Consider the following 5,845-nt stretch of genomic DNA (forward strand, 5'->3'; position numbering starts at 1 on the left):
TCCCCCCCAATATTTTCAATCTGGTGTGTGTACATACTGTGTGTATGTATTATACATTTCTTTATGTGATGATCTATTTGACACTAGTCCATTTCCTTTCAATCTCGATTTCTCTCATATAAAAGAAAATAATATTATTCTTAAAACATTAAAATTCAGAATTTTTATAGAAAGTTACAAGTAGTATACTCATGATAACAGAAAATTTTGCATGTGGAGGTGTGGTTTCTCTTATAATTTCTTATAACTTACTTTATATTTTATGTAATTAATTAATTACTAAATAAATACAACTGCTCTTATGTTAATTAATACAAGTCTCTTTTAATGAAAAGTGTTATGTTATTATTGCTGTAAAAATATCTAATTTAATAATTTCATTTCACGCTTCAAACTGCATCAAGCTGATTATAGTAATGAATCAAGTGAGTTAATAATGGGTACCGTGAAGTTTATATCATTTAAGTTAGTTGAAAGCAATTTTTATGAATAGGTGGGACTAACAAACTTGATAATTTGAATGGTACATGTTGATCGATTGGATGACATGGTATATGTGGCACACCATAAATCTATTTCTTGTATTCGTGAAAATCTTTTTTATAATAAATAAAAGTACTTTATTTTAGTGGATCTTATCTTTAGGTGTTAATTTTTAACCAGTTAATAATATTATGTATTAATACAATAAAAATAATAAAATATTTCTTTCAAAAATTTTATCCAAAATGAATGTAGTATTTTTATATTTGACAATGATTTGTGTAGTAATTGCGAAATATTCTTTTATTTTTTAATAAAAATAATTTTAAAATTTTATTTTTATCAATACAATAGAAAATAATAATTTAAAATTTCACTATCTCCAAAATTAAGCTTTCCTTTGTAAAGAGGATGTGAGAGACTTAATCTTCACATAATCACATTGGACAACATGTGTGCGTGTTTGCTTAACTACTAAATATAGTAACAATATATATATATATATATATATTCACCCCATGCTTTTCCTGCACTGCAATTGAATTACCTTTCTACCAACAAGCTTCATATTCGTTATTATAGTGGGAGATCCTCTCCAAACTCATGATGTCATCATATGTTACGTTCTAAATAAACTCTTTATTTAATTTTGTAACTTTTAAAATGATTATACAAAAAGTAGATACCAGTATTTCCACATCATTCAGACCCACTTCCCCAGCAATATAATAAACTACAAAACCATACATTTCATGTATATATATATATATATATATATATGTATGTATGATAGGATATTTTATGATATGATATGATATGATTGTAGAGTTTTCCCTTCTCTTTTCTTTAATTGTTATAATATTACATGGGTTTAACCATTGAATCGATTTGTTGCATTGGTCACGGTCGTTGTATCGAACGCGATCGTGATCGTGGTGTAATGGATTAATACAAAATTAATGTAAACTGATCAATACAGATTGCGTATTAAACTTAAAAAAGAGTCACGTATCGACTGATACATCGCATATCAGACAATACGACGAGCTATTGATGATTTTTTTTTAATAAAATAAAATAAATAACTAGGAATGGATTGCATTTTTAATCTTTCTTGATAGTCTATTGATTTATGTTAAAGTTACTATACTTCAATAATTATTTTTCTTAATTGGACTGATTGAATATTACATTGTTTGTCTTTCACTTCCTTTGAAATCTTTCCATTATAATCATATTTTGGTAGAGCAAAAATTCTTGCGAAGTTTTTGATATTATTTGTTTACAAGTCTTTTTCAATTCATCTATAAATAAAGGTGGGTCGTTGTAAACACAATAAGAAAGAAGATAATAAAAATGATATAATCATTTGGATTTTGTGTGTTGTGAATATAAACCCTAGTGGTTGAACCACGTTCTATTGTGTATTATTTTTCTTCTTTAATTTCTCTCTTCAATTTTGTATATATTTTAACATGGAACTAGAGCAGGTTTATTGTACTCTACTTTAGATCGTTCTTCCTCTCATTTCATCCTGGTTAATTTTCTCTCCATTATCAAATTATTAGGAAAAAAATCAATTTTTTTGCCATCATTTTGCACATTTCATTATTTCATGTAATCAGTTTGTTTTCGTGTCAGCTGAATAGTGACATCTTCAAAGAAGCTTCTTTGTGACCATATCATTCACGAGAGTCTTTACACCAAATATCATCATATATTTCATACGCTATAACGCATATTGTTGGCTATATGCCAAATATATGATGAATTCTTTCCTTTATAATCATATTGTAGAGATCAAGGATATTTTCATCTTTTTAACTCCTACAGATGTAAAATGCAAAGAAGAGAGATGAGAAGATAAATAAGATTCAAAAAGCCTAACACAGGGCATCAAAGATCGTGAAAATGCTCAAGTGAAAAGTTGCTTTATGTGAGAAATAGATGATCGATTTAATTATTTATTTATTTCTACTTATTTACTTGTTTGCAATGTGTGCAATATTGATAATCTTTTTTTCTTTATCTTTTTTTTTTTTTAATTTTTTTTCCCCCTTAACAAATTGTACTCCGTATTGATTAAACTCATCACAGTAAAAACATGTAATGTTGCACACATAAAGCAATTACGGAAGGAAAAAAAAAAAATAGTACATAACAAGAACTATCCTAGCCCTCACAAACACATTACATGAAAGATATAAATATTGACAATCTTATTATAATAAAATAAAATAAAATTATGATACTTTACACTTAATCTTTATAAATGTTTCAACTTCAATCATGATTTTATTTGGCTTATTAAGAGGAAGAAGATAACCCTTTGATTATCAGTTTCTATTTGTGGCTTCTTAAATTTCACAACTGCTTTTTTAAGTTTCAAATTTTTTTTTTTTTTTTTTTTTTTTTTTCAGCAAAGACAATAAAAAAAATATACTATATAATGAAAAAAGAGACCACTATCAAAAACCATGCATGTATACAGTAATGGAACCGAAGTTACAATTACTTTACGAGGGAAGTTACATACAAGATGTAAACTAACATTGAGTTAAAAAATATCAATGCATTTATGAAAATGGTAACACCCACTCATGTACACTTTTTGTGGACACGCACTAATCTCTCCCCCCACCCTTTTTTTTTTTTTCGAATAGAGAAGTTATACTAGTCTTTAGACTAGATATCTATTGATTACTATCTTGAACGAAGTTATACTACTTGGATTAGATATCTATTGATTACCATCTTGAACATTTCTTTTTAATATTTCGTATCTTTGTTGTTTTGGGCTAAATGGATTGGATGGGTCGAAACTTCTATTACTTATGTAATATTGTAATAAAAATATAATGCCGAAGTATAAAAATCAAAAGTTGAGAGAATAATGAGAGAGAGGAAGAATGAATAGTTGATAGTTGCTCTTATTCATGGTACTTTAATGTCCATTACATTCATATGTATATATAGAATAGATTGCAGTCTTTGCTTTTGATTTTGGCGCCTACAACTTGCTCCAATCAGGTGGTTCATGTACATCACTCCACCAATCAAATGCTTTTATATGTATCATCGTACCAATTGCAAAAGTGCACATCAATATACCAATTACACCAATTCACATATTTTAAAGTGATGGGTGGTGGGCTCTATATTATATAACACTCTCCGTTGGAATTTACAATACTATAATAAGAATATGTCTCGTTAAAACCTTATTAGAAAAAAATTCAGTGAAAAAAAAAAAATAAAAAAAATAATAATAAAAAATAACGAGGGAAAAAAAAAACTACGGTATTCTTGTTTGTCATAAAAGAGTATTGAATTGGTTAGAACTGACTCATTAAAACCTTACTAGGAAAACCCAATGGGACAAAACCTGAACAAAGGAAAAAGAGCACAGTACGTTAATACCCTTTTAATTAAATATTTCCCCTTATTAGTGCCAAAGATCTTTAAGTTGTCGCATTCCAATGTTGTGTACCAATTTATTGAATGTTATGGTTGGCAGTGCCTTAGTGAACAGGTTTGTTAAATTTTCACATGAACGTATTTGCTGAATATTAATTTCACCATTCTTTTGGTGTCCATGTGCGTAAAAGAATTTTGGTGAGATGTGTTTGGTCCTGTCACTTTTAATATAACCCTCTTTCATTTGTGCAATGCATGCAACATTATCTTCATATAATATTTTGGTGCTATCTGTTATTGATGAGAAGTCACATGTTGTTCTAATGTGTTGGATTATGGATCGCAACCAAATGCATTCCCTGCTGGCCTCATGAATTATGAGTATTTCAGAATGATTTGAAGAAGTGGCAATCATTGTCTGCTTCATAGAGTGCCATGAGATAGCAGTGCCACCATAAGTAAGCACATACCCTATTTGTGATTGAGCTTAATATGGGTCAAAGAGATAATCAGCATCTACATATCCAATTAACTGGGATTTTGATTCTTTTGAATAAAAAAAAATCTAATATCAATTGTTCTACGAAGATATCGCAATATGTGTTTAACTCCATTCCAATGTTTACGGGTTGGTGTAGAACTGTATCTTGCTAATAAGTTAACTGAAAAAGCAATGTCAGGTCGTGTGCAATTTGTAAGATACATAAGGGCACCAATTGGACTAAGATATGGTACTTCAGGACCAAGGAGTTCTTCATCATCTTCTGGCTGCCGAAAATGGTCTTTCTTAACATCAAGTGATCGGACAATCATTAGTGAGCTTAAGGGATGGGTTTTATCCATATAAAAACGCTTCAGAACCTTCTCTGTATATGTTGACTAGTGGATGTGGATTCCTCTTGATAAATGTTCAATTTGCAGTCCAAGATAAAAAGTTGTCTTTCCAAGATCTTTCATCTCAAATTCTTTCTTTAAATAAGTGGCAGTCTTTAGGAGCTCTTTAAAAGTTCCCACCATATTCAAATCATCAACACATACAACAACAATGGCAAAACTAGATTCAGTTTTGTTAATGAAAATGCATGGACAAATATGACTACTCACATACATTTCTTTTATTAAGTACTCGTTCAGGCGATTATACCACATGCGCCCAGATTGCTTCAATCCATACAAGGATTGTTGTAATTTTATTGAGTACATAATACATGGTTTTGTTTCTGGCATTTTGAAACCGTCAAGAATATTCATATAAATATCATTATCTAGTGATCCATATAAGTATGTTGTTACCACGTCCATTAGATGCATATGCAATCTTTCTGTGATTGTTACATGTATTATGAATCTAAAAGTGTTTGCATATATTACCGGAGAGTATGTTTCATCATAATCAATACCAGGTCTCTGTGAGAAACTTTGAGCTACCAGTCAAGCTTTGTATCTTACAATTTTATTTTTCTCATTATGTTTACATACAAATACCCATTTGTATCCAACAGGCTCAACACCCTCAGGTTTTTGGACGACTGGTCCAAATACTTCTCGTTTAGCTAATGAACTTAGCTCTGCCTGTATTACTTCTTTCCATTTGGGCCAATCATTTCTTCGGCGACATTCTTCGACGTTTTGAGATTCATGATCCTCATTTTCAATATCAAGAGTAACGAAATATGAGAATATATTGTCGACAACAATTTAATTTATATTCCATTTTATTTCATAATTTAGTGAGATCTCATCATTTTCAGATACCATTGCCTCATCAAGGGTCCCATTATTATCATTTACTGTCTTTGCCTCGTTAAGGCTTATCATTTCATCAGTTTTAGGTACCTGGGCCTCATCAAGGGCTATAATTCCAAATTTATCAATAATTCCTATTGCTCTTTTTGTGACCTCTTCAGGAACACCAACTTTTTTTTGTGTTTTCCTTTTGCGAGGA

The sequence above is a fragment of the Cornus florida genome, unplaced genomic scaffold (assembly GCF_030987335.1).
Source record: "Cornus florida cultivar Cherokee Brave unplaced genomic scaffold, ASM3098733v1 CherokeeBrave_3.0.0_Hap2_Chr11, whole genome shotgun sequence".
Classification (NCBI taxonomy): domain Eukaryota; kingdom Viridiplantae; phylum Streptophyta; class Magnoliopsida; order Cornales; family Cornaceae; genus Cornus; species Cornus florida.